General features: G+C 38.5%; 1 long non-coding RNA gene and 1 other non-coding gene across 2 annotated transcripts; both read left to right on the forward strand.

The window, feature by feature from the left end:
- The first annotated feature begins 3049 nt into the window (after window positions 1-3049).
- On the forward strand, window positions 3050-7214 carry LOC137223119 (uncharacterized). The gene is made up of 2 exons (XR_010942724.1): window positions 3050-3224; window positions 5466-7214. It is a non-coding gene; the product is annotated as an uncharacterized lncRNA (long non-coding RNA).
- TRNAR-UCU (transfer RNA arginine (anticodon UCU)) lies at window positions 6945-7017 on the forward strand. The gene has a single exon. It is a non-coding gene; the product is annotated as a tRNA-Arg (tRNA).
- Window positions 7215-11931: the final 4717 nt, after the last annotated feature.

Here is an 11931-nt window from a genome sequence, read left to right on the forward strand (position 1 = left end):
AGTGAAAAAAGCAGTGCATAAAACCTAATCACAATTATGTGGAGCAAATTAAAGGAACAAAACCTACCAACTGAGAAAACAGAGGAGTTGGACACAACATTAGTACAGGGCTTGCATTTAGATGATAGGATTAACAGTGATTAATTTAGAACATGTTTTTTTGGTCACCTCTTGCATTTCTTTAATTCCCCCTAATTTCAGTCAGAACATGCATGTATTTCTTTACACCAAAATAAAGTTGACTTCTGTTTACAGCGGCAAGGAAGTGTCCTTCCTTGGGCATGGATCCTGTGTGCTTCCACTTTGCATTGGGGTCTTTTGAGATGGCCACCCTCTTGCTGAGATCACCAATCATCCCTGGAACCAAATCCTGTAGTCATGTTCTGCCCTCATTTTACTAAACCCGCCAGCAATATTTAATATGGTTAATCAATCTTTCTTGACACTCTGTCAACTACTTTCTGAAACATTATTTTCTCCTGGGAACAAGCTTGCTTCTCTCCACACTCTTTACTCTTTTGCTTCCTCAATTTTCTTTGATTGTCTTTCCTCCTCTGCTTAAGCTCTAAATGTTAGAATTACCTCCTATTTACACCTTCTTTTGTTACTGAAGGGATCCCATTCACTTCCCTCTCTGTTCTGACACCTTGTTGGTTTGTGGCTCCAACAGGTCTTCTCTTGTGATTGCTGGTCTAACTGCTTACCTGACATCTCCACTCAAATCTCTCTCAGATATTTCAAACTTATGTCCAAAATGGAATTCTTTATCTTCCATTCTATGACATGGAGATGAAATGAAGTTCAATGTGTCGATTGATACAGTCAACACTGATCAAATGTGATTTTCTTATTCTTTTAAATTTACAAATGAATGAAAATAGAAGTTCTAATAGTTTTTTCCTGAATCTCAGTGGCTCATCTTGGTTACCCTCTAAAGTATACACAATCCCTTTATAAACAAGTATTTGCATTTGCCAAAATTGTAGATGATTTTCTTCTCTGGGCTAGCTAGTAGGATTCTGATTCTCTTAACCCAAGAAATGAAACAGAAATTCCAGGCCTCAAAGAGACTTGGACATAAAAGGGTTTTTCTACTATCATTTTATTTTATATCCAATGCAATATTAAATAACATTTAGATAGTACCTACAATAATTCCTGTAGGTGCCATCTAAATGTAAAAAAAAAAAAAAAAAGCCTGTGTTTGTGAGGATTTTTAAATAACATCCTAGGATATCTGGATACGACTCACCCACTCCCACATCACTGTAATGGGGGGAAAAACACAAAGTTTTTACTTCAATGAGAAACTATTTCAAAGTATTTTGGGGTCAAAAAATAATTGATTCCAATAAGGTACAAATGTAACTATTTCTTCATTGGAATGACTTCAGTGCGGGGGATCCCTCTTTGTTCTTTAGTAGCAAAATTTCAAAATATAAAACAGGATAAGATAATTTTAGACAAAAATTTGTTACAGTGACTCTGTGACATAACCATTCAAGGTCTAGCAATATGTGTTATAACCCGTGGAAGAGATACAATTATCTTAAGGTATTTATTAATTCCATGTTTTTCTTCTAAAAGAAAAGGAAGATTTGATTACATGATGAGTGTTGGTCAGCTCTGGGGTAGAAAAGGGAACTTAACCAGGATCTTTTAGACTCTTGTTAGTTCAAATTTGACATAGGCACCAGCGGCACCTGGGAGCTTATTAGAAACACAGATTCTTAGGCTCCTTTCCAGACCTACTGAGTCAGAATCTACATTTTTAACAAGATGTTCAGATGATTCATTTGTACACTAAACTTTGAGAAGTACTGTTCTATAACTAAATATGTGGACTTCTTAAAATCTAGGTGTCTGTTGTTACCATTGATTCAAATTCTATTTATAATAATCTTGGGTATTTGGATTTTTCTTGGTGAACAAAAAATTGTAAGCTTAAATATAGTTATTGAACTCAGGAATGAGAAAACAACTCATTTAAAATCAGGCAAAAGGTTTGTGTATACACTTCACTGAAGACAATTTACCATGGCAAGTAAGCACACGAATAGATGCTCAACATCATTTGTCACAAGGAAAATGCAAATTAAAACCACAATGAGATGCCACTACATGCCTATTAGAATTGCTATAATAATAATAGTGCTACTACTAATACTAATATCTGACACTACTAAGTGTTGGTAAGGTTGTAGATTGACTAGTACCCTCATGCATTGCTAGAGGGAATGCAAAAGGGTCTAGTCACTTTGGAAAACAGTTTGGCCGTTTCTTATAAAGTTAAACACACACTCACCATGTGATTCAGCAATTCAACTCCCAGGTATTTATTCAAGGAAGTGAAAACTTATGTTATACAAAAACATGTATGTAAATGATTATAGCAGTTTCACTGGTAATCATCAAAGCCTGGAAACAACCCAAATGTCCTTTAACTAATGAATGGATGAACGAACACTGGTGTATCCATACAATAGAACGTTACCAGGCCATAAAAAACACAAATTACAAGACAACATGGATAGATCTAAAATATATGATACAGTATGTAAGTGAATGAAGCCAGATTTCCACTTATATGACATTGTGTAAAAGGTTGGGGCTTCCTGGTGGTGCAGTGGTTGAGAGTCTGCCTGCCGATGCAGGGGACGCGGGTTTGTGCCCCGGTCCGGGAGGATCCCACATGCTGCGGAGCGGCTGGGCCCATGAGCCATGGCCGCTGAGCCTGCGGGTCCAGAGCCTGTGCTCCACAACGGGAGAGGCCACAACGGTGAGAGGCCCACGTACCGCGGAGTACTTGAATACAAAAGGACAGCAGTTGTGTGTTGATGGAGCTGTCCTGCATCCTGAATGTGGTGGTGGTTATTTGTCAAAACTCAAAAAAAACTCTAGGCATTTGTCAAAGCTCAAAAAAAAAAAAAAAAGTACACTGAAAAGTATACATTAGGTGGCTTTCATGTCTTGGCTATTGTAAATAGTGCTGCAGTGAACACTGGGATGCATGTATCTTTTCTAATTATGGTTTTCTCTGGATATAGGCCCAGGAGTGGGATTGCAGGATCATATAGCAGCCTAAATGTTCATCAACAGATGATGAATGGGTAAAGAAGATGTGGTCTATATGGACAATGGAGTATTACTCAGTCATAAAAAAGATTGAAATAATGCTATTTGCAACAATATGGATGGACCTGGAGATTATCATACTAAGTGAAGTAAGCCAGACAGAGAAAGACACTATCATACGATATCACTTGTATGTGGAATCTAAAAAAAAAAAGATACAAATAAATTTATTTACAAAACAGAAATAGGCTCAGAAAAAAAACTTATAGTTACCAAAGGGGGAAGAAGGGGGAGGGATAAATTAGGAGTTTGGGATTAACATATACACACTACTATATATAAAATAGATAACGAACAAGGACCAACTGTATAGAGCAGAGAACTGTATTCAATATTTTGTAATAACCTATAAGGGAAAAGAATCTGAAAAAGAATATATATATCTATATGTATAACTGAATCACTTTGCTGTACATCTGAAACTCACAAAAATTGTATATCAATTATATTTCAATAATAAAACAGTATACTTTAGTGTATGTATATTAAAAATAAATTTACACAAGTCATGTATTGTTTACAATGTATGCACTTCATTTTTCAGCCATGCTGAAGAGACATGGTATACCCAAACTCATCTCACATTCCAGGTATCCCTGAGACCTGGAATGAATAAAATAGCCCGAGAAGGCTTGCATGCCTTACAACCTTAATGCAGCTGGTGTGCTGTAATGCTCAAGAGCAGAGCACCCGACGTCACAGTCCTTAGTGGACTGGCCTTTATCTCAGGCAAGTGGGGCCTTTCCAGTTGGATCTTTTCCTGACAGGTGTGCAGAGAAAGATGAGAGCCTGGCCCATGGGTGAATGATTGCTTCTCATCCATGGAATTCATTTTCATATTTGAAATGCTGCATAATCTGGTGGATAGAGCACTGAATTGGAAATCCAGGGTATGTGGACTTTGTAAGGACTTTGCTGCCGACACCTAGGTGAGAGCTTTAACAGCTTAATGCTTGAATTAACTCAATCATTATCATGATTGGTAATTTGTAATAAGAATAAAGAAAATTTACACATGGTATAAGTTTATAAAGTGCTTTCACACAGCTTAACCCTTTTAATTTTCGGGTTCACATAGGGAAAGAACAGCTGAGTGGTATTCAGTGTCTGGTTTTATAGGACTGGAGAGCTCTCAGCTCTTTTGTCCTTCCTTCCCTCTGTATTCATTCTGTAAAGATCCTTTAGTTAATGAAACAGATTTGGTCCTGGACCAGATACATTCCTGAATCACAGAATCACAGAAACCTGGCCTTTTCTTTTTCTTTTCTTAGTTAAAAAAAAAAACAAAACAAAACGAAACAAAACATTATAGATGAGTCAGTGAGGTCCAGAGAGGGGAACAAAATGGGTAAAGGTCATTCAGCCTATAAATTACATCCTTAGAAAATTAGGCCTTAAGCCTGTGAAATATCATCTTATGGGACCTAAATGTGTTCACACGTGTGAAAGGGGCTAGATTGCTTTGTATCTGTCCTGACAGTGAGGGAGGATACACAGAGGCAATTTATGAGGTACTTTGGGATTCTTTAGGTTCAATAAAGTGACTGCAAAATGGTGGTTGATGAGACATAAAAAGAAAGTAAAAAAGGAGACATGATTGCAACTGGGATGATGGGTTAAAAGTTAAGTTAAACATAGTGAAATGGAAATAAATTTAAATAACATATTAATCTTTTTTTAATAACTTATTAATCTTAAAGCTAAATTAGAGATTAATTGTGAGCCTCCTGACCTTGACGAGAAACAGATGTTTTCAGTTCTATCCCCAGGGTGGTCCAGCACTGGTGGTCCAGCACTGATGTCTCCCTGTCCCCCATCACTCAAATGCAAAGCATGGTCATGGACGCTGAGTGGCCACATCTCCTCCTCCAACACTAGGTAGTTCTTGAGCTGGAGAGAACCAAGGCTCCTTGGAGATCAACTGACTCCATGTCTTGGTATGGAGAAAAATTAGGATGAACTTTGAGCTACAGTGAGTGTCAGAAGTCAAGGACACTTTTAAAAATGTGTAGGGTCATCCTGCAAGGACAAAGGAGATAGTTTTAAGAAACTCCTACTTGCCAAGTTATAATAATTTGACCATCAAACAAGAATATTAAATATATCTAACTGGAATGAATTGAGTCTATAAGAAAGCTATGACATTCAAAGATGAAATAAGTTCATTAACACGTATAAGATGATCATTATAATACCAAAGAAGGGTGAATAAAAATTTTAAATGAACTAAAATTGGTAAGGAACTATTGACATATATGACATACATGACATTCTGTTTTTCCAAGTACATGTTTATAAGTATTATGGTTTTTTGTTTTTGTTTTACCTAGGAGATCGAAATTATACCCAGAGCAGCAAAGGCCTGTCAGCTCAAGAGACCATGGGCAGAAACTAAGTGGAAAGCATACCAGTGGGTTGCCACATGATAAAGGGGTCAAATTCAAGAAGAAGGACTGCTAGGTCAACTCAGCCTCTTATCTCCTAGAAAATGAAACTTCTGGATGACTCAACCAATTTTCCTGAGATGCAAAAACTGTAAATCGAGTTAAATTATAAATTGAGGCTAAATATTATATATTAGTTTGCTAGGACTGCTGGAACAAAGTACCACAGACTGGGTGGCATAAACAAAACTTACCTTCTCACAGCTCTAGAGGCTAGAAGTCCGAGATCAAGGTGTCAGCAGGATTGGTTCCTTCTGAGGGCCATGAAGGAAGAATCTGTTCCAGGCCTCTCTAGTTGGCCTATTGAGGGCTGTCTTCTCTCTGTTTATATCATCTTCCCTCTGTATTCGTCTATGTCCCAGTATACTCTTCTTGTAAGGACACCAGTCATATTGGATTAGAGTTCACCCATATGACCTCGCTTTAATTAAATTACCTCCTTAAAGATACAATTTCCAAATATAGTTTCATTCTGAGATACTGAGGGTTAGGACTTCAAAATATGAATTTGGGGAGGACATAAGTCACATCCCATGATACAGATATAATGAAGGAAGAAAGCAGAGACACCAAGTTGCAGGAAAAGACATGGCTGTGGACATTCTCATTGACACAATGAAACAATCTTGATAAAAAATATCTGCTAGGGTTTGACTCACTTTGGAAATTCAAACAGTGGCCTTGGTGTGATTAATAATCAATTCACTGATAACAATCTCAGCTGACCAACCATAATCTTTTGGTTTTATGTTCAATAGGTCATGTAACCCAGAAAGATGCATTAAAATATATTAAAGTATGTGAATAATGGAGAAATTTAGCTAAACCTATAGAATCACTAATTTTCTCATAGGCTAAGTATGAATATAACAATATATTTTATAAGCATTATGATACTTTGTGACTATCACACATTTGTGAATGTGTTTTTAAGGTGTTTGACGCACTTAAAGGAATGCAGCACATTAGGCTCATGCTTTTATTGAGATAGAGAATTTGACTAAGGTTTGTTATTAACTTTTAAATGTGTAAGAGGTTTCATAAAGTTTAAATTTTGATTTATAAGTTGTGTAAATTTATGTTTAAATGTTTAGAGAAAATTTAGTTAATATAAGTATAATTACATTGAACATTAAAGAAAGAGCAAGTAGTAAATTTGATTGTTTATACACACAAAAACCCCTTCAGAAGTAAAGCTCCATGCAGGACTGCGAAGGTGGTTGGAGTTGGAAATAGGTGTGATGGCAACACTCCTCGGCACCAATGTGTGGCATGAACTCATGGCCCTTACATTCAGCCCTCCCCCTTCCCACCTCCCAGGGCCCTTGGCTGTTATTTTAGTGTAAAAGAGGAAGGCTGGGGAGTTCCCTGGTGGTCCAGTGGTTAGGACTCCGCACTTCTACTGCAGAGGGCACAGGTTTGGTCCCTGGCCAGGGAACTAAGATCCCACAAGCCGTGTGACACAAACTAATAAAAGGTTTTGTTTTTTTTCTTTTAAAAGAGAGAGGTTTATTTTCACTCATATATATATTTCACTAACTTTATTCTTTTACAAGATTAAGATCCCTGATGGCAAATAACATTGATCTGCTTCACTGGAAAATACTATGGCTATTGTTGTACATCCTTTTTTTTTTTTTAATAAATTTATTTATTTATTTTTGGTTGCGTTGGGTCTTCATTGCTGCACGCGTGCTTTCTCTAGTTGTGACAAGTGGAGGCTACTCTTTGTTGTGGTGCATGGGTTTCTCATTGCAGTGGCTTCTCTTTTTGTGCATGGGCTCTACGTGCGTGAGCTTCAGTAGTTGTGGCACGTGGGCTCAGTAGTTGTGGCTCGCAGTTCTGTAGAGTGCAGGCTCAGTAGTTGTGGCGCACGGGCTTTGTTGCTCCGTGGCATGTAGGATCTTCCCGGACCAGGGCTCGAACCCGTGTCCCCTGCATTGGCAGGTTGATTCTTAACCACTGCACAACCAGGGAAGTTCCTGTTGTTGTACATCTTAAAGAGGTGGGAATAATGGAAGATAATCTGCCACCAAGGAGATATGCATCAAAATAGTTCCTATAAACAATCACTGATCTTCACTATCCCTCTTTGTGTTCCAGATTTCCCCACATCCTTGTCTTTACCTGTTTTGTTACCCCCTCTTGTAGTACTCTCTCCACTCATCTTTTCTCAGAGATGAGAAACGAATGGGTCTGCTCCCCAGGAAGAACCTTATAAGTATAGCCAGAATATGTCCCTGGCCAGAGTCTACTGTTGATGTGAAATCGATTCAATAAATTTAATTCAGTAAAAGCTTCCATGATTCAAGATATTATTAAAATATTACATTACTGTTTACATTTAAAAATAAGCTTGTAGGAGAGACCAATGCTTAATTTGAAGAAATTATCTGAGTACTAGACATGAATTCAAATCTGCTTTTAATGGTACTGTTGTCATCATTTCAAAATAAGTATAACTGGTACTCTCTTCAGGGAATGAACAGGAAAAAATGGTATTGTTTTGGCCAGAGAGAGAGATTTACTGGAAGGAAGGAGGGAGGAAGGAAGGAAGGAAGGAAGGAAGGACAGAACAGACAGTATGCAAACCATTGCAAGAAATTACAGGTAAGGAAGCTATAAGCAAACATATTTTTCTTTACAGAAGGTAAAAGTATCTTTAAAAGTGTTCTGAATATGCTGAAAACTTGGGAAGAACTGTCGCTTTGCCCTCCTGGAGCTGCTAATTCAGCTGCAGTCAGTGCCTTGGTCTCCCCCTACTTTCCCAGTACCTCTAGGTGGCACAAAGAGTGTCATTTTGGTGGTCGTGACACCAGGGAGCATCTTCAGTGCTGCCATTCCTTCACAGGAAGAGGCTAAAATAGATCTGAGTTTGCCTTCTCAAAGGAACTTCATGCAGCTTGGAGACCTCCCTTCTGCGGTTTTTGAAAGTTGTGGTAGAGACTTGATTCTCTTCCCTGGAAGCTGATTGTCTTTCTGTGCTGCTGCAAGGAGGCTTGGAGCAACTTCATCATTATAAAGCCTTATTGTTTTACATTAGAAAGAAAGCATTCCCATCCTTGATTTCAGTTGAACCTCAGATCCAGACTTTTAGTTAGTCTGGACAGGGGTAATCCTTGCTAGTTATTTCCTACCTGGAAGAACATTCCAGAGCCCAAAGAGATGGTGGTGAGTGACCAACCCAGGTCAGTTTCTGGAGGTGAAAGTGAGGTTCCAGGAGGGAGAAGTAGCTGCACCAGGCCTTCTATAACCTCTCAAGTTTCAGGGAACTCAGATCCCCCAGGTATACAGGAGGGTGATGGGGCAGGCCAGAAGCTTCAGCTTTCAAGATTTTTAATTATTATTATTATTTCTCCCCTCTTGGTCCAAATTACTTGTCCTTTTCACTCATTGTGATTGGTTTAGCCAGATGCAGCAATAAAACATGTTCTAGAGTAGAAATCAGAATGATACCTAGGATGAGGGATTAGTTCCTGCTCTGCCACTAATTAGCTTTGTGATTTTAGGCAAATGATTTCCCTTTCTGGGCCTGTATTTCTTTAGCAACACTATGAAGATATGCAACTTTGCCACTGATTACTAATCTCCAACCTTTTTTTATTTTTTCCCCTGCTATGAGATATATGTATCAGGTGAAATGTGAAATGTATGTTACCTGGAACTTGGGACTCCAGTATATGGAACGTGCACAAGCAAGCAGCTGAGTTGGCTGGTGTGACTGGCTGAGCAAAGGGCAGAGAAATAAGTCAGCAGAGCATCCTGCCCTTAGGGGGCCCCCTCCCCAATAGGCTCCTACACAGGTTTCTGGGGCATCACCAATACGAATGTGGAAATCCCTAAGCATTTTATCCACAAATGTTGTACATATTTTCCTAAATGTACTCTATATATGAAAAGAGATCATAGAAGGAAAAGCACTGAGCAAAACTGAAAGGATATTGTTTTGTTACTATGATGATTATGATCTTTGGATGGAGCCGAAGGGCCCTTGTTTCTGACCTACAGAGGCACGTGGGCTGCTGGGTTTGCATGACCTTGGCAAGAACAAAACCTGAGGCACAGCTTCGGGAAGGCGGCTTGGTTTTCCTCTGTGAAAATAAGAGCTTGAAAAAGTATTGAGCAAGTCAGGAAAACAAAAAATAGAGAGTGAGAAAGAGAGATCTGAATGTCTTTTCTTAATAAAGCATTTCCTCTAATAGAAAAGCAAAACACAGAAGCCAGAGCAACAAGGAACCGCACCCTGCCCCCAACACACACACACAAACACGCACACACGCAGACTAGGGTTAATCACCAGCTGCCATCCCCAAATTCTTCTCAATGTTCCATCACTGAAGGAAAGCCTGCTGAGACTGGTCCATTCTCTCTGGTGACCTGTAAGGATGACAGAGAGGCTCACCTGCTGGGAGAGCTCATCCCACTGGGCTCCTTGCAGGTGAGGATTTATTCACTCACTTAGTCATTCACTCTCTCATTCATTCATTTAATCAGGAATAGTGCAGTCCGTACACAATGGAGAACACCTCTATTTCTTTTTCCAAGTTCACCAATTAGTGAGTTCCCTATACGTGCCAGGCTTTAGAACACAGGGGTGAGCAAGATTTCACAGGTTCATCCATCTCTAAAAATCCATTAAGGCGGCATCCCCTCTGAGAATCCTCCCAGTCTGGATGTGAGATCCCTCCTTCCCAGGTGCTCCCATAGTGCTTGTGCTCACAAGCGTCATCTTATCCACTGCAACCGAAGGTCTGGAAGGACAGAGCCCAGGGCTCTGCTGTCCACAGCTCTGGTCCCAGAGAGCTAAGCATAACACCTGGCACCTAGTAGGTGTTCAATGAACAGTGGTTGGAAGACTTTAACAGTACTTATCACAGCACTCTATGGTATCCAGTTACTTTTCTTTCTTTTTATTTTCAGTTTAATTTTTAATTTTTTAAATTTATTTCTTTTTAAAAAAATGAAGTATAGTTGATTTACAATGTCATGTTAGATTCATGTGTACAGCAAAGTGATTCAGTTAAACATATGCATATATCTACTCTTTTTCAGATTCTTTTCCCTTATAGGTTATTGCAAAATACTGAGTAGAGTCCCTGTGCTATACAGTGGGTGCTTGTTTGTTATTTTTGTTTGTTTGTTTGTTATTTTGTATATACTAGTGTGTACATGTTAATCTCATCTTCTTAATTTATCCCTCCCCCCTTAACCATAAGATTGTTTTCTATGTCTGTGAGTCTTTTTCTGTTTTGTAAATAAGTTCAATTTGTATCCTTTTTTTTTTTTCAGATTCAACATATAAGAGATATCATATGATATTTGTCTTTTCTATTTTCCTTCTCTACCCTCCCTATAGGCTCTGAGCTCCTGAAGGGTGAAGCCTCACCTCTTCCCACCTGACCTCACATGAACTGTCCCTTCTAGTGATAGGAAATGAGTCCAACCTGAATTTAAATCCAGGACCCTGCCAAGTCCTGCAGTGAGTATCCTGTTTCAACTTCCTCATATCAAAACATGAAAATGATTTCCACATCCACAGCTATTTAAAAAGTTTAGAAAGAATGCCTGTAACCTGTCTAGGACATTCTATAGCAAATGATGGGCACACAGTAAGTACTCCCTATTAATAGAAATTTCAATTTGTTTAAACTTCTAAAGCTCATTGAATTGCTGGAAAAACAGTCTCTCTCTCTCTCTTTCTCTCTCTCTCTTTCTCTCTCTCTAGAGAACTTCTGGATATACTTCTGCCAGATTCACTGGTTTTTAACATTTTGCCACATTTGCTTTATCATCTTCTCTCTCTATATATGTAGATAGATAGGTATACAGTTATATGTATACACACATGTATCTGCATGTACATATGTATGCTTAAATTATAAATTCTAAAATATTTATTTGTTTTTCTGAGCTATCTTAAAGTAGATTACATACATTCTGCCCTTTTACTTATTAATATTTCAGTGTGTAATTCCTAAGAACAAGAATATTCTCTTAAATAAATACCCACAATACTGTTCCATTTAGGAAATTTAACATTATTACAGTACTTTCATCAAATCTACCTTCCAACATCCCATAGCTGTCAGTTGTCCCAGTAATGTCCTTTAAGCACTTTCCACTTCAATATAGGATCTGGTCCATTTAGTGGCCTTGTCTATTTAGTCTCCCTTAATCTGAAAAGTTTATCAGTCCCTCCCACTTGCACACACTGACATTTTTAAAGAATCCAGACCAGTTATAGACAGTTCTTCCGTGTAGGTTTGTCTGGCTTTTCCTTATGATTAGATTAGTTGTGGCACATGGGCTTAGTTGCTCCGCGGCATGTGGGATCTTCCTGGACCGGGGCTTG

The sequence above is a fragment of the Pseudorca crassidens genome, chromosome 4 (genome assembly GCF_039906515.1).
Source record: "Pseudorca crassidens isolate mPseCra1 chromosome 4, mPseCra1.hap1, whole genome shotgun sequence".
Lineage (NCBI taxonomy): Eukaryota > Metazoa > Chordata > Mammalia > Artiodactyla > Delphinidae > Pseudorca > Pseudorca crassidens.